Below are 22,360 nucleotides of genomic sequence, written 5' to 3'. Positions count from 1 at the left end.
GTCCTGGAACATTGTAAGAGAGCAAAAAATTGCAACCATTGCTGTTGTTATTATGATTTTCTATGTATTAGGCAGCTCTGAACTTGAAGACATTGTTACCCTTCGTAAGTTATTTTTTTCTTTAAATCTATTTTACTATCTGTAAAAGGGGGATAAAATCATCTGGTTAATAGGTACATAAATTTAAGGGGATTAGAACATGTATCCCCCTAAAACTAAAATAAAACATGCAATGTACAAATTCATTACAATGACAATCCATTTATCCACAAGTAGTTATTAAACATTTATTATATGCCTACACTGACCCAAGACATGCATGGTGTCTGCCCACATAGGGCTTATAGTCAGCAGGAGAAGCTAGACTTTACATACAATAGAATAATAAAATGTATATTATATTATATTATAAATGTAAAACTTTATAATTGTGATAAGGCTTTGAAAGAAGAACCAGTTGTTTTGTTTGAGCATTATAACAGGAACTGCATTAGTTTGGGTATAAAACTTTTCTTAGTATGATATTTAGTTAAAACATGCTTGATAAAGAAAGTAGATAGATGTGGGGATGGAGAGGAGGAGGAGGAAATGTCCCCATCAGTTTACACACCAAAAAAGGACCAAAGGCAGCTAGGGTTTAAGGAGCCAAGTAGCAAGAGATCTAGGCTTACATTAAGGAATTTGAAATAAGAGCACAACTTGCTCCTGTTTTTTTTTTTTTTCTCCGAAGGTCACCCTGGTTGTTTTGAGGAGAACAGATTGGAGAGAGAAGAGGGTGGAGGAGAGAAACCAGGTTGGGGAAAAGAAATGATGGTGGTCTGGGAAAGCTGGAGTAGATGGAAATGAGGAGCAGCATCAGTTCAGTTCAGTTCAGTCGCTCAGTCGTGTCCGATTCTTTGCAACCCCATGAACCGCAGCACACCAGGCCTCCCTGTCCATCATCAACTCCCAGAGTTCACTCAGACTCATGTCTATCGAGTCAGTGATGCCATCCAGCCATCTCATCCTCTTTCGTCCCCTTCTCCTCCTGCCCCCAATCCCTCCCAGCATCAAAGTCTTTTCCAATGAGTCAACTCTTCGCATGAGGTGGCCAAAGTACTCGAGTTTCAGCTTCAGCATCATTCCTTCCAAAGAAATCCCAGGGCTGATCTCCTTCAGAATGGACTGGTTGGATCTCCTTGCAGTCCAAGGGACTCTCCAGAGTCTTCTCCAACAGCACAGTTCAAAAGCATCAATTCTTCAGCGCTTAGCCTTCTTCACAGTCCAACTCTCACATCCATACATGACCACTGGAAAAACCATAGCCTTGACTAGACGGACCTTAGTCGGCAAAGTAATGTCTCTGCTTTTGAATATGCTATCTAGGTTGGTCACAACTTTTCTTCCAAGGAGTAAGCATAGGCAGAGTCAAAGCATATTGTGGAGGTGAAATTGGCAGGACTTGGGGATAGACTGAGTGTGAAGGGTGAGGGCTGAGAGGTGCTGAGAATGGCTACCAGATTTCTACCCTGAGATGTTGAGAAGATGGTACAGCCAGCAACGGAAATGAGGAAGTCTCCTGGAGGAACAGGTTTGGTGGGGAATATGATTAGTACGTGTCATTTGTTTTCAAAATCATTTCATTGAAATGCAAATTATTTTAATCCATTGCAATCAGTAAAGAATTATTATAGTACAATTATTATGTTTTAGAAGTTGTAATATAAATGTTATAACTTTTAGTATATAAAGTTGTAATATTAAAGAAATCTGGATGATTCTTGGACTCCATTTGTATGAAGAACTTTAAGTAATTAGTTGTGAGGTAAAAAATAGAATCAATCATCTGGTGACTTAGTACCCCTTGACTATTGTTTTGGTATCATTTAAACTTAATGATTATAGCTCTGCAAATAAAACCAAAATTTCTCATGACAGGAGTTCTGTACTAAAACCTCCTAGCCTTGATAATTTAGAAAATAAAGAGTCTTCTTATATTAAAAGATGAATATTCATAATATCAATATGAAACCTGGACAAAATGAAGGAGCCCTTAAATTTCATCTATGCACATGAGTCCAAGGCTCAGCAAGTGAACAACAGATAAGAGTCTCTCTTCCATAAGCTGTGGCCGTAGGTGACTGTTCATTAAATCACAGTTGAGCTTTGAGGTACAAGGAGGAAAAAGAGGAGGAGGAAGAGAAAAGAAAGAGAAAAATAAGGAAGATAAGCAGGAGGGAAGGGAGAGGGAGAAACGAAGGGTGGTAGTAAGTAAGGAGAGAGAGAAGGAGGAAGGAAGAAAGAAGGAATGAATGAAGGAAAGAAAATGAAGGAGGGAAAGGAATGAATGAAAAAAAGAAGAGAAAATCCCAACTTTTACTTCTAATGACTCTAAGGCCAATATATAAAGGAAAAAATACCATTTGGAAGAGTTGTCATAAATATGACAGGAAAGATTTCTTCCCCAATACTCCATAAAACAAACCTCCCTACCATCCACCACCTTCAGTAACTACTCTTAAAGCACCAATGACAGATGGAGAGTCAGAGAATATTCCAGACTCAGAGCATAAAGGTTTACAGCTAAAGGACAATTTATGACTAGAACTTAGGACACAGATCAGTCCAGATGTTTGGGGAGTTTATAGTTTCCAACAGCTGGTCCCCTTACCTACCAACATTACACCATCGACTTTGTATACTTTTTGGAATATCTGAAATATCTCATCAGCTGTATTCCACATGTTCTCTTCAGGGATGTAACATTACTCCATGAAAACAAGTTAAAAGGTGAAAAGAAAGATGAAGCTGAGAAAAATAGACCAAGCTTTTGCTTATGACAGCTGTACTTAATTTGCCTGAGAAGATAAGCAGGTATTTTCCCTGTAGTCAACAATGTTGCCTATGCCCTTTTCACTTTCAGGGGTGACTGGTGATCAGGCAGATTAATTCACCTTTACGAGCCTCGGGTCCATCGTTGTAAAACAAAGTGACTGAACGAAATGGGCTCCATGAGATCTCTTCCAGGTCTGTCCTTCAACTTTGACTAGCCTTCCTGGGAGCACTGTGTTTAAATCTCATGGGAATTGGCTTGACTTCTCTGTGGAGGTCATCCAAACCTGATTTCCACTTAGCTTGTCCTGTGACTTCTAGTTTTAAGTTGGCCTGGGAATTTCTCCTCTAAAATTTACAACTGGATGAAATAAATCCATCAAGGGCGGCTAATTAGAATGAATATCATTGCCAGCACTAACTTATGAAGGAAGTTCTGTGAGGATAAAGGGAAATGATTCTCCCCAGACACAAGGAAAGTTCCACTGATCTGGCACAAGTGTAGGGATCGGGTGCCAGGACGTGGGGCAGAGGGGTGATTACTAGGTCATTTTTCCCTGAGAAAGGCACGATTCCAAAGAGGATAGGGATAAAAGAGGCCCTGTGTCCTTGTATTTAGGATGCAGTTAAACTTCAGCAGTCAGATATTTGCCTGGACCCCTAAAGGCAGGGCTTCCGCAGCCAATGGCAAAGAGCCATCATCTTTACTTCCAGGGATGTCACCCTTCCCAGGAAGCATTGCCCACATCACCAGCCTTTCTCAGGCTGAATTTCTCCAACGTGCTGAGCAGTGACTGTGCAGCCTCAGCAGAATCCAACAAGACAAGGTAAGACACAGACTCAGGCCACTTCCACTCCCATCAACCTCGGCTATTTTCCAAAGGCTCCCTCCCACTGGACATGAGTGACCACAGCTGCTATCGGCCAACGTCCACAAGCCGTGTCTCCGACATATTGTTGTTGGTTTTTACTTTTCCAGAGACAGTTCCCAAGTAAGAGGCAGTAGATTCAGGGAGAAGCAGGATCTGGGCCAACTGACTTGCCAGTTTGCTGATAGAATCAACTTTGCTGCAATGGGGCTTTCACATCGCCACATTCCAGTGCTATAGTATAATTACTTTAAACACAGAGTGGCATCTAACCACGCCACTGTTTACGTGCCCAAATCAGCACTCAGAGGACAGTTTTTGCTGTTACCTCGACATTGCATGTGACATTGGCAGAGAAAATAAGCCTGGTTTTTTGTGCTTGGCATCTGATTCAGAAGCTCTGAAGTGGTGTGTTGGATCCAGTAGCCTGCCCACCACAGAGTTGTGCTGTCGTCCTCACTGGTTCAGCCTGCAAACCAGCTCCATGTGGGGGCGGAGCTTTCCTGCCTGGCTTTCCTGCTTGTCTTTCTCTAATAGAGACAAACTGACACAGCGTGACCCACCAAGGCCAAGCTATTTCCGGATAACACTTCCTCAACTCCACCAGTACATTCAGATGCAGTGTTTCACCCAAAGGCCAGACACCCAGCTGATCTTCTTAACTAGGCCTGACTGTCTTACTGCTCCACCCTGTAGGTTGTTGAATACGGGTGGATCTTCATGAAAGCATAACAGAGAGAACTAAAGCTACTGGATTAGATAGTATTACTTACAGATTCTTGGATATCTAAATGAAAGAGGGCTTACACATCTTTGACAAATTTAAGTCTTAATTTATATAATACCAAAGCAATGGCTTTTAAGAAGATAGAAAATAAACAATAGGAACCTTCCTTACAACTCACAATAAGTAGGTCAATGTGATTGTCGTTGCTTAGTTGCTAAGTCGTGTCTGACCATTTTGCAATTGTGTCTGACCCTTTTGCAACCCCATGGACTGTAGCCCACCAGGATCCCATATCCATGGGATTTCCCAGGCAAGAATACTGGAATGGGTTGTCATTTCCTTCTCCAGGGGGTCTTCCCAATTCAGGGATCCAACCAACGTCTCCTGCATTGCAGGAGGTTCTTTACCTCTGAGCCCTGGGAAGCCCAGGTCAATGTGATTACCCCCACTTTGAGATTGGGAAACAGAGATTCTACCAGACCCACTTGGGGCAGAAAGGTGATGAAGATGCTAAAGTTAGAATTGAAAGCCCCCACCTGGGACCAGTTTATGTGGTCACAGAGGTACCCAACATAAATCGGGTGAACATACACTTTATCAGGCAAACCAGGACTGTTTTTTTCAGAATGAAAAGGAAGTTATCAAAATTTAAACATGGACCCATGTCTTATACCACTCACAGAAATTAACTTGAAGTGAATTTAAAATTTAAATGTAAGATCTAAAACCAGGAAACTCCTAGAAGGAAACATAGGAGCAAAACTCCTTGACATGTATCTTGATAATGACATTTTGGATTTGACACCTGAAACATAAGCAATAAAATATAAAATAAACAAATGGGACCACATCAAACTAAACAGTTTCTGCACAGCCATCAATAAAATGAAAACACAACCTAAAAAATGGGGAAAATATTTGAAGACCATATATCTGATAAAAGGTTAATATTCAATGCATATAAAGAACTCAAAACCCTGAATAACTCAATTAAACAACAGGGAAAGGACCTGATTAAACTTTTCTCCAAAGAAGACGTATGAAAGGTCAACAGGTGCATGAAAAGATGCTCAACATCAGTGGTCATCAGGGAAATGCAAATTAAAACCACAGAAACATCACCTCACATCTGTTAGAATGATCATAATCAACAAGACAAGACATAACAAGTGCTGGTGTGGATGTGGAGAAAAGGAAACCCGTGTACACTGATGGTGCACTGTGTAAACTGGGATAGCCACTATGGAAAACAGCATGGAGGATCCTGAAAAAAACGAGAAACAGCACTTCCATATATGAGTTTCCCTTCTGGGAATATATCTAAATGTATCAAAAACACCAACTCAAAAATGTATCTGCACCACCATGTTCACAGCAGCATTGCTTACAGTAGCCAAGACACGAAAGCAACCTAAGTGGCCATTGACAGATGAATAGCTAAAGAAGTTGTGATGTATATATATACAATGGTATATTATTCAGCTATGACAATTGAAGAAAACCTAACATTTGTGACAACATGGAAGGACCTTGAAGGCCTTATGCTAAGTGAAATAAGTCATACAGAGAAAGATAAACACTATATGATCTCAGTTGTATGTTGAATCTGAAAATGGCAACAATAACAACAAATCAGACTCATAGACAGATCAGACTTGTGGTTACTAAAGGTAAGAGGGGGATCGGGAGAGGGGGAATTGGAGGAAGGTGGTCAAAAGATACAAAGGTCCATTTATAAGATGAGAGAGTTTGATACTTAGGATGTAATGTACAACATGACTATCGGTAACGCTGCTGCCTGATGTTTAAGAAAGTTGTTATAAGAAGATCCTAAAAGTTCTCATCACAAGAAGGTTTTTTTTTCCTTTATTCTTTTCTTACTGCTTTTTATTGTAGCTAGAGGAGAAGGTGGATGTTAGCTGAACCTATTGTAAGCATTTCACAACTTATGTAAATCAAACTATCATGCTGTAAGCCTTATACAGAAAAGTATGTCAATTATTTCTCAATGAAACTGGGAAAAATACTTAAACAAGAATAACAGGCATAACCTGGGACTTTCTGGCAAACCAGGACATACATCCAAATCATCCTCCAGCATCTACTGTCAGCGGTCCTGCATCTGGGTGAACCGTGAGTCCAGTGAAACCTAAGTCTCAGGCTGCTCGCTTGCTCTGGTCCCTGTATATGCTGGGAGGAAAGCAGGCTTGTGGTGTTATAGGTTGAAGGGAAAGTCAAACACAAGCAGGAAGCATCTGTATGGAAGCAATGTTGGTAACTCTCCTTAAGTTATTTTAGGAAAAGTCCCAGATCCCCAAGGCTTCAGGTACCTATTAGGATTTCTTTCCTAAATAATTATGTATTTCTGTATTTAATATTTGGCTTCCCTGATAGCTTAGTTGGTAAAGAATCTGCCTGCAATGCAGGACCCCAGTTCAATTCCTGGGTTGGGAAGATCCACTGGAGAAGTGATAGGCTACCCACTCCAGTATTCTTGGGCTTCCCTTGTGGATCAGCTGGTAAAGAATCTGCCAGCAATGCAGGAAACCTGGGTTCGATCTCTGGGTTGGGAAGATCCCCTAGAGAAGGGAAAAGCTACTCACTCCAGTATTCTGGCCTGGAGAATTCCATGGACTGTATAGTCCATGGGGTCTCAAAGAGTTGGATACGACTGAATGACTTTCATGCATAATTTTTTTTCTTCCTGAGTATCCTCCTTTCCACCTGTCACCTCTACCCAAGTTATCTAAGCCTCAGGTTTCATATTTAGTGCCAAGGGAACCCGCTAAGGTGGTGCAGTCTTGGGAGAGAAGTAGGGATTAACAGCATCCCACAGGGTACAATCCCCTGAATAATATTCCATTGTGTGTGTGTGTATATATATATACACCACAACCTCTTTATCTGTTCATCTATCAATGGACACTTAGGTTTGTTTCCATGTCTTAGCTGCTATAATCATGCTACTATGAACGTGGTGGTGTAGATATATTTTTGAATTAGTGTTTTTGTTACTTATAGATGTATTCCCAGGCTGTTTCTTACTCTCACCATGTTTATACCAATGAAATTAGGATAAAATGATCACTAAGGACTGCTCAAGAGAAGAAAATCTCCCAGGTGAAGCTGAGGGTCATAGATGACAGAAAAGGGGTAGCAGTCCTGACTCCTAATACAGAAGAAAATGGTTTATTGTATGTTTGTGAGCTTCAAGTCCTTCTGTAGTCCCTCTGATAGAGTTACTTTCTGCTTTAGTGCTTCACTCAGAATCAGTCCCTAATCCAGCTTCTGCTGCTGCCCAAACCTCTGCTCTAACAAGCTCTGTTCCTGTCAGGGTATTGGCTTATATGCATAGTATTCTAGTGGTTCATCCAGTAAAGAATCTGCCTGCAATGCAGGAGACCCAGGTTCAATCCCTAGGTCAGACAGATCCCCTGGAGAAGAAAATGGCAACTCACTCCAGTATTCTTGCCTGGAGAATTCCATGGACAGAAGAGCCTGGGCTGCAGCCCATGGGGTCGCAGAGTTGGACACGACTGAGTGACTAAGCACACACACACTCTATCCTAAAGATTCATCCCCAACCAAGTTTTGAGAACCCTTCAATCTAATCCTTTCTCTGCACTGACTCATTTTGTGGCTTTGTCATTTGTCATACAATCCTCAGTTTTCTTGAATGTGCAATGAAAATAAATAATGCCAGCAGCTCTTTGAAAAAAAAAAAAAGATCAAAATTTAAAATCAGCTGATCTTCATGCATTAAAGCAACACCTTAGGTACATGGAATATGAGAAAAGAATATGTGATTGTCTTGCCAGACTTCCTGATCATACTTTAAGAAATGAGGTAAGATACTCTTGTTTTGTCACCAACTGGATACTTTGCAGTATCTTTGCCTCAGGGAGTTATGCATTTTTAGCCATGCTGCCAGCATGTTTCCTGACTGCCAGTCAAGGAAATGTTCTTTTAATCATTCTGGGGAATGCCACAGATCCAAACACTCAAATTGATTAGATTGTGAAAACTGGCTGGTGACTCTGAAAGCTATGATTCTGCAAATCCCTCACATCTCTTCCAGTTCTGCTGTCTTTCATATTTTTGCGAAGATCATGCATGTTTTCTCATGCCTCTGGACATGTTGTTTCTCCAGTTAGAATGCTTCTTTGTATCTTCTCCACTTGGACCACTCCTCGTTATCCTTCACAGTTTCCCAGCCATCATAGTTTCCAGAAAGTTTTCCTGAGCACTGCCGCTCTCCACCCATCACCATTAGCACCTAGTTCCTGATCACATCACCAGACTCTGCACTGTTTGTTATCTGTCTCCTCCACTGGACTAGAAACAATCAGAGTATGGGACTGTGTTCACTATAGTATTGAATAGTCAAAAAATGTTGAATAAATGAGCAAGTGAATGAAAGCAAGAAAGTATTGTAGATGATTAATAAGACATGAACTCTGGCTTAGTGGCTCCAGAAATAGATTCAAAGAATTTCCTTTGAAACTTACTTTGATTTTTCCCCTTTTAGAGAATGTAGCCCTTATTGGGAACACCATAAGGACAAACTATTCACAGATTCAAATAAAATCTCAATGGTCTGGGAGACTCTGATTGATATATAAACAAGTAAACTGGACTCTCATTTCTGGTTTTTAATAGTATTGTCCTCCTTAAAAGCAAGATGGATCTGTAGGGTGAGTTTGGATGGGTATGTTATCCCTTGATGGTCTCTTTCTCTCTCTCTCCCCCAATACTCTTTTAATTTATTTTACTTTTTGAGATTAATTTCTCAAAAATTTCAAAATTTCAAAAATTTCAAAATAATTCATTTTTATTCTTTTGTTTATTTATAATTTTTTAGTTTTTAAATAAAACAAAAATGATTTTAATGATAAAAAGCACAATTCACAAAGAAGATAGACATCATAAACCATTAGACACCTAACAACAAAGTAACAAAATTACATAAAGCAAAAATCAGAAGAAACATAGGGAAAATAAATATATATATAATCATAGTGAGACATATTAACATTTCTCTGAGAATATTTTATCAAGTACAGAAAAAATAAGAATAGGAGCATCTTGGATAATGTCATTAATAATTTAAATATAATAGATTTCTATTTACATTGTCTTATATTATTCTTATATCCTACACAAATATACTTAAAATTTTGTATCTCATATGTTGTTAGTAGATGTCCATAAGACATTTAGAAAAATAAATGGCAAAAAGATAAAGAGCTCTGTGTTTTTAAAACAGTCTCTGCTCAGCACTGCTTAGCCAGTGAGTGCAAGCAGAGTCCGAGGCTTCTTCCATCTAGCCCCAAGAGCCCAGAGGGATGTTTTTCACTTGCCCTTCTAAACTGCAGCACTGAGATAGCTAAACATTAGCACCAAATATTTTATCCTCAACAAGCTAGTAAAATGAATTTTTTAAGTCCAGATTAGAGCCAAGGGGGCTCGGGAAAATTTGTCTGGAAGGCTAACTTGCTTTGTCAAAGCTCACTTACAGAATTGTCCACCCTAATCTTTCACAAATTAAAAACTGTGTAATTAAACACATTAGAAAGTTTTCAAGTTGTCCAGGTAGCAGGAAAATCATAATGACAATAATTATATTGTATCTAGAAACTGTGCTTGAAGACTATAAAGACAGTTAATGCTATGTCTTCCTGTTAACACTAAAAGATGTCAACATTGCCATAATTTAAAAACTACATTATTTACTGCCCACCCTAAGTCCAACATAGCATGAGCTGTAAAATAGGTATAGGAATGCAGCAGTGAAGCAGGGCAGTCTAGGGGCACTTTCATTACTAAAATCAGTAACGGGAAAATCTCCTATCTCCAACAATCTACATACTTAGAACGGGGTAAGTTTGCTTGTGTGTTGAGAGAAGTGGTGATACACTTTTTTCGCATTTAGCAGAAACTGATTCAGAAGAGGTTCAGTAATTTCTACTGTTGCATTTCAGAGAAGAAATGACTGAAAATGAAAACACAACCCAGAAATTCTGACTTCTAAACCTATATTTGTCCCACATCCCTTCTGGGATTCCCCTTACTTTTTTTTTTTTCTGAATGGGGGCAAAAAATAGACATATTTCTACTTATGACAGAAAGCTGTACCTTGGATAACTATTCCCTTGACCCAGACTAGAATGTAACTTCTTCAGTTTTATAACAAGCTGCCACAGGATAAATCACTATAGTGTTAGAATCCTTTTGCTCCCTAGCACAAATTCCATTATACCAACCAGGCCGGTGTCCTTGCTGTTCTGGGACTCGGCATCCTCATTCCTTGTTCCAGGAATGGTCTTCCCTCTCTTCTCTGATCATCTAAACTGTATCTTCTATCAGATTCACCGAGGCCTCACTTCATTTAGGGAGGGTACTCCCCTTCTCATCAGCTCATAACTGGGCCCCTCTCTGAATTCCTCTAGCACTTACTCTCTAAATCATTCTTCTTAGAACTTCATTCTTTTCTCTTTTTATCTTCACTAAACTGTGAACCCCTGGAAAGCAAGGTCCATGCCTTACTCTGGAATATTGTTCTTCCCTCTATTCATTAGGCATTAAATAGGCAACTTACAAATGGTTGTTCAAACAGCCCCCAGAATCATCTTATCCTTTGTGGTACTCCAAAGCTTGATGAAGAGTGAGAGAGCATGATGGGAAGCACATGAATTTTGAGTCAGACAGAATTTTTTAATCTCTCTTGGTCCTAGTTTTGTCTCTTTTTTTTTTTGCTGTAAATAGGAATAAGAAGACCTAACTTGCCAAGTTGTCCAGATTAGAAATAATGTGAAATGTCAATTACAGTGCCTTCTGTATAGTAGGCTGTTAATAAATGGAAGCTTTTATTGGTTATATAATAAGACCTGGAAAAAAATGATTTTATTTTGCATTCATTTGCCAAACAGATGAGTTTTGAGATTACTCTCATCAAAGGAAAATAAAAATTATTTGGCAATATTATTTGAACTCATGATTAGAGAAGTGTGGAGGGAAAATGGGAAAGATTTTGGGCTGTGTAAATGTTTTTTTACTTATCAACATCAGGCTCAGAACTGGGGTTTTCTGCATTGAACATACCAGCAGTCACATATTCAGAATGAAAAGTTTTAAAACATATTCCTCTGCAAATCATTTCACTCTCTTCTCAGGATTTGTCAGGCTTCTCTGCTACTCTTGCCTGATGTCAGATTAAGAAGATAATTTTAAAACATACCAAAGGAATATTTTAAAGGAATTTTGTATATAATGATTTCTCTTTAGCCAAATGAATAGTTTTAATTACTTAAAATATGTGCATAGATCACCATGTGAGAATGTTCTTGATCCATAATCTCCTGTCTTTTCCTCAGTGGAACAGATGCCCAAATCTTTGCATTGACTGTAAAACAAACGAAGTTGCTATTTAATTAGCTCTAGTGACCTGGTAGCCTGAACACAAATGGTCCTTTTATTTTCAGCCACTCCAGTGATTTCCAGCAAATGAAGAGCCTGAAACATTCTGGCTGTCTAGAGAACCTATAACTGAAAGTCAGGTGAGTACCCTCTGAAAGAAGAGAGTCCTATTCAAGAGAGTCTTATAACCTGATGAACAATTTATAAAACAGTGAAGAGGAGGCCCACAGCCTCAAAGACAGAAATCTATGAAGAACTGATTTGATGCCGATTCTTGGGTGAGTCATATGTCCTTGTCCCCTTGTGGCTCCTCCATTTGTAAAAATGAGGGTGATGTTTTTATGAGATACTATCATGAGGTCTATCTAGATGTGTGGCATAGTGACTGAGGACACTGGCTTGGAGTCGGAAAGACCTGAACTTAAATCCTTGATTTATTACTTATCAGTGGTCACTTTGAGCAGAAAACCTCTTTATATCTTACTTTTGTTGTTTGTAAAATTGGGGTAGTTATTGTTCGTATCTCATGGGGTCATTGTGAAGATTAAATAATATGCCTGGAATATCACAATAACTCAATAATTATTAGCTATTATAGAGTACTCTACGCTTCTTATAGAAAAAAACCCATATAATTCAAAATCCAAAGTATTCAATTGGCAGATAGATTTGGGAAGGCATTTTTAGTTTTCAGTAGATTTAAATAGGCTTCCACTTTCAATGAGCACTATATGCCAAATTACCTCAATTTTCTATGTGAAATTCACACATTATCTGGTTCTTTTTTATATGCTTGTAGAATTACAACCATCAGGATTATGTGATTATGTGTCACATTCATCTGCATAACATTGCTCCCTCTCTCGTGATAATTTCCCTGTGAAATACTAGGACTAGATGAAGTAAAAGGGAGAATTATTAAATTATCAAGCCCTGAACTAGTCAAACTTGACTGTTCTTTGAGATTCTCACCCACATTCATTCTCAATGACGTAATTTCAAATTAATGATCTTAGCTTCTTAGGTATATGTTTGTGAATGAGACCTAGAAAGAACCTTTATAAGTAACTGAAAAGTGATGATTGATAGATACAGTTTTCCTTGGTTTGAACTGTTTCCTACAGGTGTTAAGACTCTTCAGAAAGTCTAGGCAGATGGTACATGCTGGTGCACAGGTGACTGAGGGACAAATAGATGGAGAAGCGTAGCCCAGAGGAAGTTGGAAATGAGAAAAAGCAGGATTGGGAGAGGGTGGCGCAAAGAGAGACTGCTGGCCAAGACAGGAAGTGGCTGGATGGGCATATTGGTTTGGAAAAGATCAGTCCATGCAGATGTGTGCTGCCACCTCTGTTTCTGATGTCAGTGAGCAGAAGTAGCTCCAGTCTGCTCCTCCTCCCTCTGTATCCTCTCTTCTGTGGCTGACATCACCCGATCCTGCTTCCCTCTTCCCCTTGTAGCTCCATGCCTTACCCAGATGGAAAGCTGGAGCAGTGGAGTTGTTTACCATTAGAGTCAGAGCATAGTGAATATTTGAGCTGAAAGACAGATGCATGCCTATTCCAGGAAAACACCCTGATTATCATATTCTCCACAACCTCTGGATGCTACTTTTGATAAGGAGATCACCTCATGAATTGCATATAACAATAAGCTGCTTATTTTTAAACAGCTTTATTGAAGTTTAATTGACATATCATAAAATCTATTTTAAATGTACAATTTAATGACTTTTTAAAATAAAGTCATAGGGTTGTATAATCATTACCACAATCCAGTGTGAGAACATTTCCAATTCCCCAAAAGATCTCTTATGCTTGTTTACAGTTATTCCTCATTCCTACCCCTAACACCAGGTGTTCACCAATATGCCTTCTGTCTCTATAGATTTGCCTTTTCTAGACATATACATGAAGTCATCAAATATGTCTTTTGCATCTTTCATTTAGCATAATGTCTTTGAGTTTCATCCTTGTTTTTATCATGCATCACTAGTAGTAGTTTTTTTCTTTTTTTTTGCTAAAGAGTATTCCATTGTCCAAGCACACCTGACAGACATGTGAATTGTTTCCAGTCTTTTGATACTATAAATATGCTGCTGTGGACATTTACATATATGTATTTGTATAAATATATGTTTTCATTTCTCTTGGGTAGATTCCTAACAGCAAAATTGCTGACTGAGCTGGTAGGTTTAACTTCCTAAGAAACTGCCAAATGATTTTTCAAAGCAAAAAATAAATTTTGCATTTCCACTAGCAATGAAAGAGGGTTCCAGTTTCTCCACATCCTTGGCAACACTTACTATTGTCTGTCTTTTAAGTTATACCCATTCAGTAGGATCGTAAGCATCATAAAATGACCAGACATCACTTATCAACTTGAAACAGGTCCTTTGGTGTCCATTTAAGAAGAAATGGAATGCTTATTTGCTATTTCTTGTTTTAGTCAAACAATTAGAATAAGTGTGTGTGTGTGCATGTGCACGTGCACACGCACACACACACACACACACACACACACACACACCCCTCTAGCCCTTGATGTGAGCAAAGGTAGAGGCTCAGCGCTGATTGTCTTCTCCACTCGCCCAGGAGGCCAGCTTCTTCTCCTATACAACTCCTCCTCTGCTTCATAAAATTGAAACAGATCCCTTTAGGCTGAGCCTCTCATACCCCATGGTATTATTTCAAAGAAAACAATCAAAAAAAAATTCAGGGAAGTCATTTATTGATTCTCTTCCCATAAGGATGGAATTAGGTGATAAATAATGCAAGCAGAAGCAAAGAGAAGAAAGTAGAGAGCCAAACATTTGACAATTGCCCATGTACTGAATATGAGATAAGCCTTTTCATATTTTTCACATCATGAAATTCTCATAATCTTTGATATAATTTTATAAATCACCATTTCATGGTCAAGAAGTGAAAGCACAGAGAGATTAGGTCAATTGCAGAAGGTTGCACAGTGAGTGAAGGTAGGTTTTAAGCCCAGGTCATTAGTTCTGAGCTGATTTTATTTCATTACACCAACTGACAAGAAATAAACAGGAAAGGAAAATTTTAAGGAACAGGAAGCAAAAAGCTCATATAAATGTTAACTACTGAGAGAATGTAACAAGATTTGTAACAGTTTAAATTATACAACCAACAATTGGTTTCTGGTGCAGGGGTTCTGTTACTTCCATGCTCGGATGCCTATGACATATACAGAGTTCAAACCCTGGGAACTAGGAATCAAACTTGAAGCTTTAGGAAAGATGGGGAGGTATGGTATCCCTCCTTATCTGATTTTCTCCCAGCTAAGAAAAGATTGTTCATTCTGAGCACTTGCCCAGATAGTGCAGAGAAAATCCAGAGACATTTTTACCACCCAGGGTGAGAAACTGAGAGGTTCCAGAATTAACCTAGTACATTTTTTTGAGTAACAGTTCTGCTTCCCTTGGATAAGCAGAATCTTTGCTGATGTCATCACCACCCACCACCACCTGGCACCCCTGCATGGTGGTGGTCAGAGCAGTGGAGAAATGGGTGGAGCATTTAGAAGAGATTACTTGGAGGAGATGTCTCAAAGAATCACATTTACAGATTCTACAGAGAGGCCTCCTTAATCTCTGTCTTTAGGAATAGTTGATGTATGTGTCTCATATACCATCTTTTTCCATAAACATTTATATGGTCATCATGAAAGGAAAAGTGGTAACTCATCTTTAGGATGCCTAGTTTCAAGGGAAATGGCACTGCCTCCTTTAGTCCTTCTGGTCCTTAGAGCATCAGGTTAGGGGTTGATCATGCTTAGGTTGGGGATATGTAGAGGGAGGATGAGAGATGCGAATATGAGCAATATTCTGTGAAATTACCATTTCTCTAAAAGCCAATACAGTCTAGTATTTGGGGATTATTTAGATTTTTGCCAATTAAAGTCTTCAAATCTTAGGGCTTTAAATTAAATCCTCACTGACAGCAACTTCTTACTTAGCTCCTATTATCGATATGTACTTAATAGCTCTTATCTTTGAATGGTAATAAAAATACCAGTGTACACCACAGGATCTCAGAGTGAGAGAAAAAACTAGCAAAAGCGGTTACAAGGTGCTTTGCCAGAACAAATGTTTATTGATGTACCCAATAAAAACACTAATAATAGTAGCACAGATCAATGCCACTTCCCAAACTCGGTTCCAAAACATATTAATAGGTGATCTGTGGTGGTGGGAAAACCCAACTCCATAATCAAAGATATTTGGGAAACACAGAGTAGAATTTGTGCAACACTAAAGAGACTTTAATGTATTAAATGTGCTTTATCAGCCTTCAAAAGGGGGATAACATATGGGATTTTCTGAGCTGCTTGAAAAGACAAACATTTAATCACAGGAACAAGATGTAAAACATTTGGGGTAAAGATAACATGGAAAATTTGCTATTGCTTCAGGGGTATATTTCCTTGTCTTATCCAAAGTTCACATATCCAGACCACTCTTCATTTCACCTACCTTCTGCCTAATATCTCCAGGAAGGACCCAGACTGGTAAACATATAGAGCATAGGAAGATACTGAAAGAGGAATGGTATCTATGATCCTTTCTAAATCTGAATTATCTTCTGAAAGCCAAGAGCCAGCTTGATTGAGACAGTGGTTAATGGTGGTTTCATGTGAAAAGGAAATTCTTCATTAAAAAACAAAACTAAAAAGCAAACAAACAAAAACTAATTTATATAATAACTACATGCAGTGCATGGGACTTGTTTGGATCTGGATTCTAACCAACCAAGTATAAGAAAATATTTGGGGGATGAGTGCAAAGTTTGAAGGCTAAGGAATTATAATTATCGTGTTAAGCATGATAATGGTATCTGGTGCTCTGAAGACATATGCTTAATAGTTTAGTGTGGAATATCATGATATTTAGGATTTACTTTAAAATAACCCAGGGAATTCCCTGGAAGTCCACTGGTTAAGACTCCATGGTTTCACTGCCAAAGGTGCAGTTTCAATCCCTAGTCAGGAATGAAGATCCTGCAAGCCATAAGGCATGGCCAAAAAATAAAAATTAAAAAATAGAAGAAGCAAATATGGCAAAATATTAATAACTGTTTAGTCTAAATAATGGAATATAAAGAGTTTTTCTATTTTTTGTTAGTTTGAATGTTTTAATGATAAATAGTTTTTTTTTTCCTTCTTCTTCTTAATGCAGATTTGTCAGTCCAGATCTACTAAAATCAAACTCTCTAGAGACTGGGCCTAAAAGTCTGCTATTGTTTCCCTCCTCCTCTCTCTCACTCTCTTTTAAAAAAATCATTTGTAGTATCAGCTAACTGAGATGCTAGTTTCCTCTGGACTGCAATAACGTTTGCACATTGCCCCGTACTTCACAGCCCAGTACTTGGCAGTGAGGTTGGTGTGTGAGGTGATTTTAACACAGGAGAAAGCTTATTGCAGTGCTCCTGAGCAGTGCTTGGTATGAAGCTTCAGGTCTTTTCCAGTACTGAGTAGGCAAAGTCTGGCATGGTCCAGTGTGTGGACCCAGAGCCATTCTGAATTACATGAGCCCAGGTACTGGCAAACAAAACCACTGGCATATAAGCAAAGGCTTTTGTTTTTTCAATTTTACAAGAAGTATATTTAGAAAGCAATTTTAAAATGCTCTCATTTCCTTTAAAATTTTAAGTAAATTTTTTCACAAGTCTGTACATTTGGCTGTTAAGAACTATTCTCTGTAATACACAGTTGCATATCTTTGGATTACGATTTTAAAAGGAATAATTACTTGTCATAATTAGAAGGTAACTATAAAATTATAATAAAAAGTAATATTATATTGTACAAGTACAACATTTTAAAGCAAAAAATGTAATAACTCTAATCAATTTCTAACATGGGTACCTAAAAATTAGTTCTTTAAAGAGAATGGCCACTCTGAGTGATTAGCATAATAAAGTTATATATTATACTTCACATACTAAATGACTGTCAACCTTCAGAGTTGATGTTTTGATATATCTTTTAAAAGAACACAGTGAAGAACATAGAAATTCATTACCTGCAGAATCCATGCTATTAACCCATACCATCTATACTCTCAAAAACCTATATCATCATAACTTTCTAAATATTCTGACAGAAGGCTTACAGAACAGGCCTGAGTATCATGCTGTGGTGCATATGGTCTGCAGAAAGTGGATCACCAACATAATTAGCCATGTTCTAAGACATCATATCCATGACATATAAGTTTGTAAGCTGTTTTCATTTTTCTAAAATATACTGAGATGGCCTTATAGCTGCCTTTTTAAATGCTTATCTGTTACCATTTAAAATCATGTAGCATACCAGAAGTGGTACCTTTAATACACCTTGGGAAGCATCAATATAATTTAAATGCAGCAAAATTATATCAGATCCTTTGCTAATAGGAAAGAAAGGGGAAAATGATTCCTAAAGGGGAAGAAGTATGTCACATATATTATATTTGTTTGACTTGTATCTAGAACAGTGCCTAAAACAAATAGGTATGCAGTACAAGTCTGAGTAAATGAATGAATGCTCATCACGTCTCCAAATTATCTCTAGCCCCTATTCTCAAAACCAATTATTTGTCAAGATAAAGGCTTTAATCAGAGCTCTTAGCCCATGAAAATTAAATTGCTGAACCTGGCCCCTTTGTAGGAAATGTAAAACTCATGAAATTCAAGTACTCTTGGGAAATCCAAACACATTTTCATTTACCAGTGTTTCTAATTGAGGCAAAAATAAATTTAGATAAATTTATTTAAATACATGAATGTTAGCTTTTGATATTTCCTAAAACACTGGAAAAGGAAGTGGAAAATTCTCTCTCATGAGAATTTGGAGGCTGCTTATTGTAACTGAAAGAATGCAGACAGAAAGCCTGGGCTCGAATCCTGACTCTGCTACTGGTTAGCAGTGTATAACCTGGTAAAGTCATGTAATCTCTCTGAGCTTCAGTACTCTCACTGTATACAGTGAGGTGAGATTAAACTGTCTATAAGTTTCCTTCCAGCTCTAAAATTCTGTTTTCCAATTCTTTTTCTCCCAGAGACTCCTGAGCAGTGCTTGGTATGAAGCTTCAGGTCTTTTCTAGTACTAAATAGGCAGCCTGGCATGGTGCAGTGTGTGGACCCAGAGCCATTCTGAATTACATGAGTCTGGGTATTGGCAAACAAAATTATTGGCATATATGTAAAGGCTCTTGTTTTTTCAATTTTGAAGCAAGTATATTTAAAAACACTTTAAAATGCTCTCATTTCCTTTAATATTTAAGTAAAATTTATCACAAATCAATACATTTAGTTGTTAAGAAATATTTTCTGTAATCAGATTGTTTGGGAGTGAATTGTAGCTTTAGAACTTGGACACAGATAGATGTGCTAACTAGTCTTATTGTGGTAGTCATTTCATAATATATGTGTCTACCAAATCATCACCCTCTACACCCTGAACTTTCACAATGTTATATGTCAATCATATCTCAAACCTGGGGAGAAAACATCTTAGCAAAGGGACTTTTCCATGGCTCAATTACCTCATCTTTTTAAAGTGATTACAAAAAAAAAAAAGCTATCCTTAAGGGTTTGTGGGAGGCATAAGAACTAAACGAAAAACGAAACTTGCAAAGCACTTCAGAGAGCATCTGACCTAGTAATCACTCAATAAAGCAGCTACTGCTGCTAAGTCACTTCAGTTGTGCCCGACTCTGTGTGACTCCAAAGACAGCAGCCCACCAGGCTCCCCCGTCCCTGAGATTCTCCAGGCAAGAACACTGGAGTGGGTTGCTATTTCCTTCTCCAATGCATGAAAGTGAAAAGTGAAAGTGAAGTCGCTCAGTCGTGTCTGACTCTCAGCGACCCCATGGACTGCAGCCCACCAGGCTGCTCCTTCCATGGGATTTTCCAGGCAAGAGTACTGGAGTGGGGTGCCATTGCCTTCTCCCAATAAAGCAGCTACAACTTGTCTTTTCCAAATATCCTTTATCTAGGAAACAACTTTTTTATTTTAAAGAACACAATAAAAGTGTTCATTGGTATGTACCTACCCCTTCACTTTGGAGAAGGAAATGGCAACCCACTGCTGTATTCTTCATGGTCCATGGGGATGCAGAAAGTCAAATACAACTGAAGTGACTAAGCATGTACCCCTTCACTCAGACCTATCTTTGTCACATCTGCAGAATAAGTGAGGAAGGCCAGCAAGGGTCATCACCTGACTGTTCCTGGTCTCTCCGACTCTAGAGTTCTGTTCCTCTCTACAACTCAATAAATTGCTTCAGTCATCAAATTTCAGAGAAGGCAATGGCACCCCACTCCAGTACTCTTGCCTGGAAAATCCCATGGGCAGAGGAGCCTGGTAGGCTGCAGTCCATGGGGTCGCTAGGAGTTGGACACGACTGAGCGACTTCACTTTGACTTTTCACTTTCTTTCATCAGAGAAGGAAATGGCAACCCACTCCAGTGTTCTTGCCTGGAGAATCCCAGGGACTGTGGAGCCTGGTGTGCTGCCGTCTATGGGGTCGCACAGAGTCGGACACGACTGAAGCGACTTAGCAGCAGCGGCATCAAATTTGCCTAAAGTTGACTGTCTGGTTGCATGCTATTGACCCATTCTGAGCAACTCTACAGACGTGGCCATGTGAAATGCCAACTTGGGTTGAAAACGATGGTTCAGGAAGCCCGTGTCCTGTTTTTATGAGGCCCATGAGATAATACCTGTGGTTTAAATGCTGCAAAATGCTTTTCAAATGCCACTTATACATAAGGTCCAGTTTGAAGATAAAATCTAAAGGGAAAAGGCCAGATGTGGAATGTGACCTCTGGAAGATCTCTCATTACGATGAGGCACAGTGCTCATGTCCCATGGATCCCAGAGTGGTTGTCTCTCTGTACTGATTTGGCATAATGAGAGGGATGACCTGCGGGGGAAGAGGAGAGACCCCGTTCTCCAAGAGCACTGGGAACAAAAAGAGGAGGCAACCATAGGGAAGAAATGGCCAGGTTCATTTTGAACTATTACCTCACATTCATAAACATTTTAAGTAATTGTATTTTATATTTAAAAATAAATTTTTTCTTTAAAATAACTGACAGGAAATTCTTATGAATATGTTTCCTATTAAAGGGAACGAATAAACATTTGAATTAACAGCCAATAAATCAAAATCCTTTAAAAACTGGTTTTACTCTATAACTGATGTTTTAGAGTAAGTGTAGATGAATGATGTTAAATATACATATCATTCCTTTATTTTAGAAACACATTTTTGCCATTTTTTTTCTTTTTTAGAAGTAATACGTAAGAGTGATACCACTGGCTGGAAATAGTTGCTGGGGGAAAACTCTGACATCAAGCAAAAGGCATGTAATCAGCCAGAACAGTACAATTAGCAGCAGTATTGTGCCCAACCACACAAACTTGCAGTACCCGGTACCTAAAAACAAGTTTTGAGGGAATGCAGAACAAGGAAAACGTGTTTTGTTTTTTTTTCTCCCTGTTAATTAGCATAAGTCACAAAGCTAAAGGATTTTAGTTTGAAATAGGAATTACAGATAATGGGAAAATCTCAAAAACTGAGGATAAAGATTAAATTCACAAGATGAGTTGAGGTCTTTATGTCTTCATGAAGGTAATCCATAAATCCATCTAAAACCATTTCTAAAAAATCATTCCAATTTAACTTAACTCTCCCCAAATCTCTTTAAAAAGTTTTAATGCCTGGCTTTTCCTGAAACTCAAGGATGTTTAGTTCTCCAAGTAGCCAAGAGTAACAGAGAAATCTTTGATTTAAGAAATGGAACATTTGCCAAATTCTTTCCAAGGGTTTGGAGTGAGATAGGATAGCATGGTGTCTTATCCTCATCTTCAACATCAGTGGGAACAGTAATTCAGTCCCTACCACCCCATTCAAACGGGGAGCCTCCAGCTGTGGGTGGTTCTGCATTTTTCGCATTCCTCCTAGAGGGCTGACAGTCATTCTGCTAGCCACAGCTGACAGTAGACTCCTGTCGCATGCTGCATTTCACTGTTCAGCTCTAGCAATGATAAACAAAACCAGAGGGACTAAAGGCAAAGGTGATTCCAGGACAGCCATCAGTTCCCCACATGGACCCTGAACTGTCCAGCTCTCTCCTTTATGCTGTGTTTATGGCTCAGATGAAGTAACTGGAAACTTGAAAGGAAAAGCTAAGCTGCCAATAGAATGTGGAGTAAGTAGCAGTTTACCTGAGAGCTTTGTCATTCTTTGTTCAGTTTATAATTTAAAACCCAGGCAGACTTAAGCTGTTAGAGTAGAAGGGGTGCTATCAACCACTGCCCTATTGACACCTTCTTGTTAAATGACATATAATTCTTTATAAGTTCATATAATTCTTTATAATTATTTAAAAACAGATCTATCCATTGGAAACAGGACTGTGAATTTTGTCCCCAGCCTTTCTTCTCTCAAATCTGGGTTTCCATCTGTTTGAGTGGGCACATATCTTGGGTACTTCTCAATGTTTACTGATACCTACCTTGCTCTTTGAAT

The 22,360-nt window shown here is 38.7% G+C and overlaps 1 protein-coding gene across 2 annotated transcripts in view; it reads left to right on the top strand.

The window, feature by feature from the left end:
• Nucleotides 1–22,360, top strand: part of FRMD6 (FERM domain containing 6) — a 262,617-nt gene that overhangs the window by 141,771 nt on the left and 98,486 nt on the right. For both annotated transcript variants that reach the window (XM_040226753.1, XM_040226751.1), the window contains exon 4: nt 11,889–11,963. The gene's annotated coding sequence lies outside the window, so the exon portion shown is untranslated. The remainder of the gene's footprint in view (nt 1–11,888; nt 11,964–22,360) is intronic.

Source organism: Oryx dammah, unplaced genomic scaffold (assembly GCF_014754425.2).
Source record: "Oryx dammah isolate SB20612 unplaced genomic scaffold, SCBI_Odam_1.1 HiC_scaffold_26, whole genome shotgun sequence".
NCBI classification, from domain to species: Eukaryota; Metazoa; Chordata; class Mammalia; order Artiodactyla; family Bovidae; genus Oryx; species Oryx dammah.
The sequence above is the reverse complement of the archived record's forward strand: the minus strand, read 5'-3'. Positions and strand labels throughout refer to the sequence as shown.